The 12,982-nt window shown below is 45.6% G+C and overlaps 7 non-coding genes across 7 annotated transcripts; all 7 read left to right on the top strand.

The window, feature by feature from the left end:
• Positions 1-639: 639 nt before the first annotated feature.
• trnal-cag (transfer RNA leucine (anticodon CAG)) lies at positions 640-721 on the top strand. Its single transcript has one exon. It is a non-coding gene; the product is annotated as a tRNA-Leu (tRNA).
• A 1,492-nt stretch (positions 722-2,213) lies between these two features.
• On the top strand, positions 2,214-2,286 carry trnav-cac (transfer RNA valine (anticodon CAC)). Its single transcript has one exon. It is a non-coding gene; the product is annotated as a tRNA-Val (tRNA).
• A 1,672-nt stretch (positions 2,287-3,958) lies between these two features.
• Positions 3,959-4,040, top strand: trnal-cag (transfer RNA leucine (anticodon CAG)). Its single transcript has one exon. It is a non-coding gene; the product is annotated as a tRNA-Leu (tRNA).
• A 1,491-nt stretch (positions 4,041-5,531) lies between these two features.
• On the top strand, positions 5,532-5,604 carry trnav-cac (transfer RNA valine (anticodon CAC)). Its single transcript has one exon. It is a non-coding gene; the product is annotated as a tRNA-Val (tRNA).
• Positions 5,605-7,276: 1,672 nt separating this feature from the next.
• On the top strand, positions 7,277-7,358 carry trnal-cag (transfer RNA leucine (anticodon CAG)). Its single transcript has one exon. It is a non-coding gene; the product is annotated as a tRNA-Leu (tRNA).
• A 1,492-nt stretch (positions 7,359-8,850) lies between these two features.
• On the top strand, positions 8,851-8,923 carry trnav-cac (transfer RNA valine (anticodon CAC)). Its single transcript has one exon. It is a non-coding gene; the product is annotated as a tRNA-Val (tRNA).
• A 1,667-nt stretch (positions 8,924-10,590) lies between these two features.
• trnal-cag (transfer RNA leucine (anticodon CAG)) lies at positions 10,591-10,672 on the top strand. The gene has a single exon. It is a non-coding gene; the product is annotated as a tRNA-Leu (tRNA).
• The last annotated feature ends 2,310 nt before the right edge of the window (positions 10,673-12,982 follow it).

The raw sequence follows: 12,982 nt of genomic DNA, 5'->3' as shown, positions 1-12,982 counted from the left end.
CTCATGTCCAGGTGTGAATATCCCTGCAGCCAATTGCACGGTTAAGGTAAAAGGCAAGGAAAGTGGCATCTCGAACCAGCCCCGAGGTCATATCATCCTCACAAGGTGATCTGTCGTTCTCGGATTGTAATGCTACCTCCGGTTTTAGGGTGGAGAACATTCTTTGCAAAACAGACACAGTGACTGAAAATATAGTGCACGGTATGATGTGGAACACGGCCTGCTCAGCTTTGTGCATTTTCCCTGTAGTCCGGTGTGTTTCGTGTTCCGTGTAAACGTGAACGTTGTCCTGTTTCGAGCAATCGGTGAAATCATTCAGCAAAGCAAGAATCGAAATTGAAGTAATGTCAAGCAGCTCATGGTGATTTGACCAAATCATTACCGAACATATATTCTCACGCAGTCAAAGATACATTTCTGGCTGAAAAGAGTCTGAGAAGATAGACACAGCTTACCATTGATTTTTGTCTGGATTGATGGGCTTTCATTATCTGCTGCGAAATAGACATTGTAGCCGGGCACATACCAGCTGCTGTGCGAGTCGGACAGGGACCATGGAACCCTTTTCATGTGACTTTGCATGTGTGGTTATGCAGGAGCACAATTCGAAATGCAAGAAAATGGGCGCACAGGCTGTCTGGTAGTGTGGCCGAGCGGTCTAAGGCGCTGGATCCAGGTTCCAATCCTGAAAGGGGCGTGGGTTCGAATCCCACCACTGCCATTTCAGCTGACCAGCTCGAATGCTGCTTCGATCCCCGCTGCATTGATGTTCTTGGAGAATTAACTGTGGACAGGTGCCGAGTATTGTCAGGTCTCTCAGCTGCCATGATGTTATTCGCCTTCCCCTGCAGAAAATCGCAAGCAGCTCAGCGATTGGTTTATGTTCCAGGCAAGTTGAGGTTTTACTGGAACCGAATGGATACTGTTATTTCATCGCTGTTGTGAAACAAAGTCCGGCGGTGAGTCGATTCATCGTTATTTGGCTTTCTGGCGAATGGGAAAATCTTTTCAATGCATATGTTATTGAATTTCTCCCATTTCCTGCATTTCCGTCCTGGAGACACCGGAAGGGAAAGGTAATCTAATCGAGACTGTGATTGGTGAAATTCACTTTTTTATGGCCCATACTTATTATATTCTTTCTTTCTCTCTTTTCAGCATTGTCTGGGAAGTGGTGGTGCACTAAGGCTGCAGTATGTTTGAAAGAGTAGTTTGGAATTGCCCTGTTGTTAGTTGTGAGATTACTTTATGCCTCATGCCCTCGGACTGTCTCACATTTAGCATTCATGCTTCGCTGTGTCTGAACATGCATTAGGTATGCCCGTTTTGTTTGTGTTCCGTGTTAAATGCTTTCTGTTTGCGATTCGGTCAATACATTACGAGTTAACAGGGGTTCTGAGGTAACTTGCAGCAGCAAAAATCCTCAACTGAGGATCTGGGAAAGTTTCACGAAGCATGGTCAGTCGGAGCAAAAGTAAGGAAGTCGTTCGTTTCTGCAGTGTTTCACAATACTACCTTTCCCGTGAGCAGTCGAACAGACTAAATGATTGTGCTACAGACTGCGACGACAAGCTCCGCTGAAAAGTAATCCTTTAAAACCGGTGTAAGCAACGCAAGGTTATTGGGGTACACCGCGTGGAAACAGAGACTTCGGTGTATCTCATCCATGCTCACCACATCACCAAAATTAAACAAGTCCCGTTCCACAGCATTTCTCCTCAATCCCTCTAAACCCATCCTATCCAGAAACTCATCCGATTACCATTGCAATTTTCTGAGTGCAATAGCCTCCTCCACTCCCTCTGGTAGCTCATTCCATACACCCACAACCTTGTGAGTGGAAAATGTGCGTCGGGGTCCTTTGTCAATTTCAGACCACTCACCTTAAACCTATGCTCTCGAGTTTCCAACTCACCCTAGCTTGTGTAAAACACATAAATACTCAGTTTACAACCCTTCCATAAAACCATGTCGCAGCCGTTATGCTGCCGGGAAAGTTGTCCCAGCTTATTCCACTTCACACTCCAGTCCAAACATTGACGACATCCTTGTCTATATTTTGTCACTAATTTCAGTCTATATTTTTTGACTTTTTCAAGATGTCAATTTCCCTGGATAACAACGAGCTATTGGAAAAAGAAAGGTGAAACGTAGAATGGCTTCAACTTTCTGTGCTGGATGCCACAGAGCCGCAACGCGCTCGGCTGAAGCTCGTTTCTGTAGTGTAGTGGTCATCACGTTCGCCTCACACGCGAAAGGTCCCCAGTTCGAAACTGGGCAGAAACTGCTTTGTTCTTCAATTGCAGCCTTTTACACGGACAAGAACGGAGCTTTCTTGCTTGCTCTCCCATCTGCAAATCTGCCTTCGAAAATGCTCGAACAAATCTGCTCTCTTTGTGAAATGTGATGCACTTCCATTTAATTAGTGAGCAAAGCATTGTAAAGGCTTGTTCTGATCAGAACCATTGTAAAACCTGGTTCTGATCATAAGTCATTCTGTTTGAGAGTGTAGTTACCGCGTTCTGATCCCTTCCACGAAAAACTGTCCCGCATTTGCATTCCTTGCGCAGGCGGACCGGTTCAAAGACAGGGAAGAAGCTGATGCGCTGGTGCTACTGATCAGCGCACCACTGATTCCTGAACTAGTCTGTCTGTCAAATGTAAACCAAAGTCGTCTCTGCAAGGCCTCATTTGGAAACTCTCTGTCGTTATTCAACGTGCGAGAATTGGCAGCAGAGGTGCTGAATCATGGTTTGGATCAGTTCGCACGTTAGTGACTCATTCAATCAGCAACAGCAATGAAAGAAATTGCACTCCCAGAGGAACCTCTGGACTTGTGGTTTCATAGCGTCGCTAGTATTAAGGTGAGCCCCGAGATCTAAGCCATGTTGGAACTGAAACGGAGGAATTGACAGAGAGGCTGCAGAATAACATCGCAACCTTTTGGTTTTCTTTAAATCACTGACGAGCAGGAAACTGTAAACGGGCAGGGCGAGTGGGAAAGTGAGGCAGTTGCAGCTCTGGTGAAACTCCTTCTTTGTAAGTCACTCAGCACCAAGAGACGTGAAGGTGACTCATGCCTGAGAACTCTTCACATCGAGAACAAAAAGCAATCAAGTGCAGTTAGCACCTCTCCCGGAATTGGGGTGGGGTGAGATAATTACCTTTTGACTTCAGTTACTATGTTCAGAAACTGCCTTTTAAATTGAGGTGAACAGAAACTGCATTTCTAATGAGCACCATGGAATTTAGCAAGATTTATTGAGTCGCTTCTCGTCGCTTCCCACACAGGTTTCCAAGTCAGTCGGTATCGATGTGGCTCATGTCCAGGTGTGAATATCCCTGCAGCCAATTGCACGGTTAAGGTAAAAGGCAAGGAAAGTGGCATCTCGAACCAGCCCCGAGGTCATATCATCCTCACAAGGTGATCTGTCGTTCTCGGATTGTAATGCTACCTCCGGTTTTAGGGTGGAGAACATTCTTTGCAAAACAGACACAGTGACTGAAAATATAGTGCACGGTATGATGTGGAACACGGCCTGCTCAGCTTTGTGCATTTTCCCTGTAGTCCGGTGTGTTTCGTGTTCCGTGTAAACGTGAACGTTGTCCTGTTTCGAGCAATCGGTGAAATCATTCAGCAAAGCAAGAATCGAAATTGAAGTAATGTCAAGCAGCTCATGGTGATTTGACCAAATCATTACCGAACATATATTCTCACGCAGTCAAAGATACATTTCTGGCTGAAAAGAGTCTGAGAAGATAGACACAGCTTACCATTGATTTTTGTCTGGATTGATGGGCTTTCATTATCTGCTGCGAAATAGACATTGTAGCCGGGCACATACCAGCTGCTGTGCGAGTCGGACAGGGACCATGGAACCCTTTTCATGTGACTTTGCATGTGTGGTTATGCAGGAGCACAATTCGAAATGCAAGAAAATGGGCGCACGGGCTGTCTGGTAGTGTGGCCGAGCGGTCTAAGGCGCTGGATCCAGGTTCCAATCCTGAAAGGGGCGTGGGTTCGAATCCCACCACTGCCATTTCAGCTGATCAACTCGAATGCTGCTTCGATCCCCGCTGCATTGATGTTCTCGGAGAATTAACTGTGGACAGGTGCCGAGTATTGTCAGGTCTCTCAGCTGCCATGATGTTATTCGCCTCCCCTGCAGAAAATCGCAAGCAGCTCAGCCATTGGTTTATGTTCCAGGCAAGTTGAGGTTTTACTGGAACCGAATGGAGACTGTTATTTCATCGCTGTTGTGAAACAAAGTCCGGCGGTGAGTCGATTCATCGTTATTTGCCTTTCTGGCGAATGGGAAAATCTTTCCAATGCATATGTTATTGAATTTCTCCCATTTCCTGCATTTCCGTCCTGGAGACACCGGAAGGGAAAGGTAATCTAATCGAGACTGTGATTGGTGAAATTCACTTTTTTATGGCCCATACTTATTATATTCTTTCTTTCTCTCTTTTCAGCATTGTCTGGGAAGTGGTGGTGCACTAAGGCTGCAGTATGTTTGAAAGAGTAGTTTGGAATTGCCCTGTTGTTAGTTGTGAGATTACTTTATGCCTCATGCCCTCGGACTGTCTCACATTTAGCATTCATGCTTCGCTGTGTCTGAACATGCATTAGGTATGCCCGTTTTGTTTGTGTTCCGTGTTAAATGCTTTCTGTTTGCGATTCGGTCAATACATTACGAGTTAACAGGGGTTCTGAGGTAACTTGCAGCAGCAAAAATCCTCAACTGAGGATCTGGGAAAGTTTCACGAAGCATGGTCAGTCGGAGCAAAAGTAAGGAAGTCGTTCGTTTCTGCAGTGTTTCACAATACTACCTTTCCCGTGAGCAGTCGAACAGACTAAATGATTGTGCTACAGACTGCGACGACAAGCTCCGCTGAAAAGTAATCCTTTAAAACCGGTGTAAGCAACGCAAGGTTATTGGGGTACACCGCGTGGAAACAGAGACTTCGGTGTATCTCATCCATGCTCACCACATCACCAAAATTAAACAAGTCCCGTTCCACAGCATTTCTCCTCAATCCCTCTAAACCCATCCTATCCAGAAACTCATCCGATTACCATTGCAATTTTCTGAGTGCAATAGCCTCCTCCACTCCCTCTGGTAGCTCATTCCATACACCCACAACCTTGTGAGTGGAAAATGTGCGTCGGGGTCCTTTGTCAATTTCAGACCACTCACCTTAAACCTATGCTCTCGAGTTTCCAACTCACCCTAGCTTGTGTAAAACACATAAATACTCAGTTTACAACCCTTCCATAAAACCATGTCGCAGCCGTTATGCTGCCGGGAAAGTTGTCCCAGCTTATTCCACTTCACACTCCAGTCCAAACATTGACGACATCCTTGTCTATATTTTGTCACTAATTTCAGTCTATATTTTTTGACTTTTTCAAGATGTCAATTTCCCTGGATAACAACGAGCTATTGGAAAAAGAAAGGTGAAACGTAGAATGGCTTCAACTTTCTGTGCTGGATGCCACAGAGCCGCAACGCGCTCGGCTGAAGCTCGTTTCTGTAGTGTAGTGGTCATCACGTTCGCCTCACACGCGAAAGGTCCCCAGTTCGAAACTGGGCAGAAACTGCTTTGTTCTTCAATTGCAGCCTTTTACACGGACAAGAACGGAGCTTTCTTGCTTGCTCTCCCATCTGCAAATCTGCCTTCGAAAATGCTCGAACAAATCTGCTCTCTTTGTGAAATGTGATGCACTTCCATTTAATTAGTGAGCAAAGCATTGTAAAGGCTTGTTCTGATCAGAACCATTGTAAAACCTGGTTCTGATCATAAGTCATTCTGTTTGAGAGTGTAGTTACCGCGTTCTGATCCCTTCCACGAAAAACTGTCCCGCATTTGCATTCCTTGCGCAGGCGGACCGGTTCAAAGACAGGGAAGAAGCTGATGCGCTGGTGCTACTGATCAGCGCACCACTGATTCCTGAACTAGTCTGTCTGTCAAATGTAAACCAAAGTCGTCTCTGCAAGGCCTCATTTGGAAACTCTCTGTCGTTATTCAACGTGCGAGAATTGGCAGCAGAGGTGCTGAATCATGGTTTGGATCAGTTCGCACGTTAGTGACTCATTCAATCAGCAACAGCAATGAAAGAAATTGCACTCCCAGAGGAACCTCTGGACTTGTGGTTTCATAGCGTCGCTAGTATTAAGGTGAGCCCCGAGATCTAAGCCATGTTGGAACTGAAACGGAGGAATTGACAGAGAGGCTGCAGAATAACATCGCAACCTTTTGGTTTTCTTTAAATCACTGACGAGCAGGAAACTGTAAACGGGCAGGGCGAGTGGGAAAGTGAGGCAGTTGCAGCTCTGGTGAAACTCCTTCTTTGTAAGTCACTCAGCACCAAGAGACGTGAAGGTGACTCATGCCTGAGAACTCTTCACATCGAGAACAAAAAGCAATCAAGTGCAGTTAGCACCTCTCCCGGAATTGGGGTGGGGTGAGATAATTACCTTTTGACTTCAGTTACTATGTTCAGAAACTGCCTTTTAAATTGAGGTGAACAGAAACTGCATTTCTAATGAGCACCATGGAATTTAGCAAGATTTATTGAGTCGCTTCTCGTCGCTTCCCACACAGGTTTCCAAGTCAGTCGGTATCGATGTGGCTCATGTCCAGGTGTGAATATCCCTGCAGCCAATTGCACGGTTAAGGTAAAAGGCAAGGAAAGTGGCATCTCGAACCAGCCCCGAGGTCATATCATCCTCACAAGGTGATCTGTCGTTCTCGGATTGTAATGCTACCTCCGGTTTTAGGGTGGAGAACATTCTTTGCAAAACAGACACAGTGACTGAAAATATAGTGCACGGTATGATGTGGAACACGGCCTGCTCAGCTTTGTGCATTTTCCCTGTAGTCCGGTGTGTTTCGTGTTCCGTGTAAACGTGAACGTTGTCCTGTTTCGAGCAATCGGTGAAATCATTCAGCAAAGCAAGAATCGAAATTGAAGTAATGTCAAGCAGCTCATGGTGATTTGACCAAATCATTACCGAACATATATTCTCACGCAGTCAAAGATACATTTCTGGCTGAAAAGAGTCTGAGAAGATAGACACAGCTTACCATTGATTTTTGTCTGGATTGATGGGCTTTCATTATCTGCTGCGAAATAGACATTGTAGCCGGGCACATACCAGCTGCTGTGCGAGTCGGACAGGGACCATGGAACCCTTTTCATGTGACTTTGCATGTGTGGTTATGCAGGAGCACAATTCGAAATGCAAGAAAATGGGCGCACAGGCTGTCTGGTAGTGTGGCCGAGCGGTCTAAGGCGCTGGATCCAGGTTCCAATCCTGAAAGGGGCGTGGGTTCGAATCCCACCACTGCCATTTCAGCTGACCAGCTCGAATGCTGCTTCGATCCCCGCTGCATTGATGTTCTTGGAGAATTAACTGTGGACAGGTGCCGAGTATTGTCAGGTCTCTCAGCTGCCATGATGTTATTCGCCTTCCCCTGCAGAAAATCGCAAGCAGCTCAGCGATTGGTTTATGTTCCAGGCAAGTTGAGGTTTTACTGGAACCGAATGGATACTGTTATTTCATCGCTGTTGTGAAACAAAGTCCGGCGGTGAGTCGATTCATCGTTATTTGGCTTTCTGGCGAATGGGAAAATCTTTTCAATGCATATGTTATTGAATTTCTCCCATTTCCTGCATTTCCGTCCTGGAGACACCGGAAGGGAAAGGTAATCTAATCGAGACTGTGATTGGTGAAATTCACTTTTTTATGGCCCATACTTATTATATTCTTTCTTTCTCTCTTTTCAGCATTGTCTGGGAAGTGGTGGTGCACTAAGGCTGCAGTATGTTTGAAAGAGTAGTTTGGAATTGCCCTGTTGTTAGTTGTGAGATTACTTTATGCCTCATGCCCTCGGACTGTCTCACATTTAGCATTCATGCTTCGCTGTGTCTGAACATGCATTAGGTATGCCCGTTTTGTTTGTGTTCCGTGTTAAATGCTTTCTGTTTGCGATTCGGTCAATACATTACGAGTTAACAGGGGTTCTGAGGTAACTTGCAGCAGCAAAAATCCTCAACTGAGGATCTGGGAAAGTTTCACGAAGCATGGTCAGTCGGAGCAAAAGTAAGGAAGTCGTTCGTTTCTGCAGTGTTTCACAATACTACCTTTCCCGTGAGCAGTCGAACAGACTAAATGATTGTGCTACAGACTGCGACGACAAGCTCCGCTGAAAAGTAATCCTTTAAAACCGGTGTAAGCAACGCAAGGTTATTGGGGTACACCGCGTGGAAACAGAGACTTCGGTGTATCTCATCCATGCTCACCACATCACCAAAATTAAACAAGTCCCGTTCCACAGCATTTCTCCTCAATCCCTCTAAACCCATCCTATCCAGAAACTCATCCGATTACCATTGCAATTTTCTGAGTGCAATAGCCTCCTCCACTCCCTCTGGTAGCTCATTCCATACACCCACAACCTTGTGAGTGGAAAATGTGCGTCGGGGTCCTTTGTCAATTTCAGACCACTCACCTTAAACCTATGCTCTCGAGTTTCCAACTCACCCTAGCTTGTGTAAAACACATAAATACTCAGTTTACAACCCTTCCATAAAACCATGTCGCAGCCGTTATGCTGCCGGGAAAGTTGTCCCAGCTTATTCCACTTCACACTCCAGTCCAAACATTGACGACATCCTTGTCTATATTTTGTCACTAATTTCAGTCTATATTTTTTGACTTTTTCAAGATGTCAATTTCCCTGGATAACAACGAGCTATTGGAAAAAGAAAGGTGAAACGTAGAATGGCTTCAACTTTCTGTGCTGGATGCCACAGAGCTGCAACGCGCTCGGCTGAAGCTCGTTTCTGTAGTGTAGTGGTCATCACGTTCGCCTCACACGCGAAAGGTCCCCAGTTCGAAACTGGGCAGAAACTGCTTTGTTCTTCAATTGCAGCCTTTTACACGGACAAGAACGGAGCTTTCTTGCTTGCTCTCCCATCTGCAAATCTGCCTTCGAAAATGCTCGAACAAATCTGCTCTCTTTGTGAAATGTGATGCACTTCCATTTAATTAGTGAGCAAAGCATTGTAAAGGCTTGTTCTGATCAGAACCATTGTAAAACCTGGTTCTGATCATAAGTCATTCTGTTTGAGAGTGTAGTTACCGCGTTCTGATCCCTTCCACGAAAAACTGTCCCGCATTTGCATTCCTTGCGCAGGCGGACCGGTTCAAAGACAGGGAAGAAGCTGATGCGCTGGTGCTACTGATCAGCGCACCACTGATTCCTGAACTAGTCTGTCTGTCAAATGTAAACCAAAGTCGTCTCTGCAAGGCCTCATTTGGAAACTCTCTGTCGTTATTCAACGTGCGAGAATTGGCAGCAGAGGTGCTGAATCATGGTTTGGATCAGTTCGCACGTTAGTGACTCATTCAATCAGCAACAGCAATGAAAGAAATTGCACTCCCAGAGGAACCTCTGGACTTGTGGTTTCATAGCGTCGCTAGTATTAAGGTGAGCCCCGAGATCTAAGCCATGTTGGAACTGAAACGGAGGAATTGACAGAGAGGCTGCAGAATAACATCGCAACCTTTTGGTTTTCTTTAAATCACTGACGAGCAGGAACTGTAAACGGGCAGGGCGAGTGGGAAAGTGAGGCAGTTGCAGCTCTGGTGAAACTCCTTCTTTGTAGTCACTCAGCACCAAGAGACGTGAAGGTGACTCATGCCTGAGAACTCTTCACATCGAGAACAAAAAGCAATCAAGTGCAGTTAGCACCTCTCCCGGAATTGGGGTGGGGTGAGATAATTACCTTTGACTTCAGTTACTATGTCAGAAACTGCCTTTTAAATTGAGGTGAACAGAAACTGCATTTCTAATGAGCACCATGGAATTTAGCAAGATTTATTGAGTCGCTTCTCGTCGCTTCCCACACAGGTTTCCAAGTCAGTCGGAATCGATGTGGCTCATGTCCAGGTGTGAATATCCCTGCAGCCAATTGCACGGTTAAGGTAAAAGGCAAGGAAAGTGGCATCTCGAACCAGCCCCGAGGTCATATCATCCTCACAAGGTGATCTGTCGTTCTCGGATTGTAATGCTACCTCCGGTTTTAGGGTGGAGAACATTCTTTGCAAAACAGACACAGTGACTGAAAATATAGTGCACGGTATGATGTGGAACACGGCCTGCTCAGCTTTGTGCATTTTCCTGTAGTCCGGTGTGTTTCGTGTTCCGTGTAAACGTGAACGTTGTCCTGTTTCGAGCAATCGGTGAAATCATTCAGCAAAGCAAGAATCGAAATTGAAGTAATGTCAAGCAGCTCATGGTGATTTGACCAAATCATTACCGAACATATATTCTCACGCAGTCAAAGATACATTTCTGGCTGAAAAGAGTCTGAGAAGATAGACACAGCTTACCATTGATTTTTGTCTGGATTGATGGGCTTTCATTATCTGCTGCGAAATAGACATTGTAGCCGGGCACATACCAGCTGCTGTGCGAGTCGGACAGGGACCATGGAACCCTTTTCATGTGACTTTGCATGTGTGGTTATGCAGGAGCACAATTCGAAATGCAAGAAAATGGGCGCTCAGGCTGTCTGGTAGTGTGGCCGAGCGGTCTAAGGCGCTGGATCCAGGTTCCAATCCTGAAAGGGGCGTGGGTTCGAATCCCACCACTGCCATTTCAGCTGACCACTCGAATGCTGCTTCGATCCCCGCTGCATTGATGTTCTCGAGAATTAACTGTGGACAGTGCCGAGTATTGTCAGGTCTCTCAGCTGCCATGATGTTATTCGCCTTCCCTGCAGAAAATCGCAATTCAGCTCAGCGATTGGTTTATGTCCAGGCAAGTTGAGGTTTTACTGGAACCGAATGGATACTGTTATTTCATCCGCTGTTGTGAAACAAAGTCCGGCGGTGAGTCGATTCATCGTTATTTGGCTTTCTGGCGAATGGGAAAATCTTTTCAATGCATATGTTATTGAATTTCTCCCATTTCCTGCATTTCCGTCCTGGAGACACCGGAAGGAAAGGTAATCTAATCGAGACTGTGATTGGTGAAATTCACTTTTTTATGGCCCATACTTATTATATTCTTCTTTCTCTCTTTTCAGCATTGTCTGGGAAGTGGTGGTGCACTAAGGCTGCAGTATGTTTTGAAAGAGTAGTTTGGAATTGCCCTGTTGTTAGTTGTGAGATTACTTTATCCTCATGCCCTCGGACTGTCTCACATTTAGCATTCATGCTTCGCTGTGTCTGAACATGCATTAGGTATGCCCGTTTTGTTTGTGTTTCCGTTTAAATGCTTTCTGTTTGCGCATTGCGCATACATTACGAGTTAACAGGGTTCTGAGGTAACTTGCAGCAGCAAAAATCCTCAACTGAGGATCTGGAAAGTTTCACGAAGCATGGTCAGTCGGAGCAAAAGTAAGGAAGTCGTTCGTTTCTGCAGTGTTTCACAATACTACCTTTCCCGTGAGCAGTCGAACAGACAAATGATTGTGCTACAGACTGCGACGACAAGCTCCGCTGAAAAGTAATCCTTTAGAACCGGTGTAAGCAACGCAAGGTTATTGGGGTACACCGCGTGAAACAAGACTTCGGTGTATCTCATCCATGCTCACCACATCACCAAAATTAAACAAGTCCCGTCCACAGCATTTCTCCTCAATCCCTCTAAACCCATCCTATCCAGAAACTCATCCGATTACCATTGCAATTTTCTGAGTGCAATAGCCTCCTCCACTCCCTCTGGTAGCTCATTCCATACACCCACAACCTTGTGAGTGAAAATGTGCGTCGGGTCCTTTGTCAATTTTCAGACCACTCACCTTAAACCTATGCTCTCGAGTTCCAACTCACCCTAGCTTGTGTAAAACACATAAATACTCAGTTTACAACCCTTCCATAAAACCATGTCGCAGCCGTTCTGCTGCCGGGAAAGTTGTCCCAGCTTATTCCACTTCACACTCCAGTCCAAACATTGACGACATCCTTGTCTATATTTTGTCACTAATTTCAGTCTATATTTTTTGACTTTTTCAAGATGTCAATTTCCCTGGATAACAACGAGCTGTTGGAAAAAGAAGGTGAAACGTAGAATGGCTTCAACTTTCTGTGCTGGATGCCACAGAGCCGCAACGCGCTCGGCTGAAGCTCGTTTCTGTAGTGTAGTGGTCATCACGTTCGCCTCACACGCGAAAGGTCCCCAGTTCGAACTGCAAAACTGCTTTTGTTCTTCAATTGCACAGCCTTTTACACGGACAAGAACGGAGCTTTCTTGCTTGCTCTCCCATCTGCAAATCTGCCTTCGAAAATGCTCGAACAAATCTGCTCTCTTTTGTGAAATGTGATGCACTTCCATTTAATTAGTGAGCAAAGCATTGTAAAGGCTTGTTCTGATCAGAACCATTGTAAAACCTGGTTCTGATCATAAGTCATTCTGTTTGAGAGTGTAGTTACCGCGTTCTGATCCCTTCCACGAAAAACTGTCCCGCATTTGCCATTCCTTGCGCAGGCGGACCGGTTCAAAGACAGGGAAGAAGCTGATGCGCTGGTGCTACTGATCACCGCACCACTGATTCCTGAACTAGTCTGTCTGTCAAATGTAAAACCAAAGTCGTCTCTGCAAGGCCCTCATTTGGAAACTCTCTGTCGTTATTCAACGTGCGAGAATTGAGCAGCAAGTGCTGAATCATGGTTTGATCAGTTCGCACGTTAGTGACCTCATTCAAATCAGCAACAGCAATGAAAGAAATTGCACTCCCAGAGGAACCTCTGGACTTGTGGTTTCATAGCGTCGCTAGTATTAAGGTGAGCCCCGAGATCTAAGCCATGTTGGAACTGAAACGGAGGAATTGACAGAGAGGCTGCAGAATAACATCGCAACCTTTTGTTTTCTTTTAAATCACTGACGACAGGAAACTGTAAACGGGCAGGCGAGTGGGAAAGTGAGGCAGTTGCAGCTCTGGTGAAACTCCTTCTTTGTAACG

The sequence above is a fragment of the Hemiscyllium ocellatum genome, unplaced genomic scaffold (genome assembly GCF_020745735.1).
Source record: "Hemiscyllium ocellatum isolate sHemOce1 unplaced genomic scaffold, sHemOce1.pat.X.cur. scaffold_690_pat_ctg1, whole genome shotgun sequence".
Taxonomy (NCBI): Eukaryota; Metazoa; Chordata; class Chondrichthyes; order Orectolobiformes; family Hemiscylliidae; genus Hemiscyllium; species Hemiscyllium ocellatum.
Note: the sequence above shows the minus strand (reverse complement) of the source record. Positions and strands in the feature narration are given on the sequence as shown.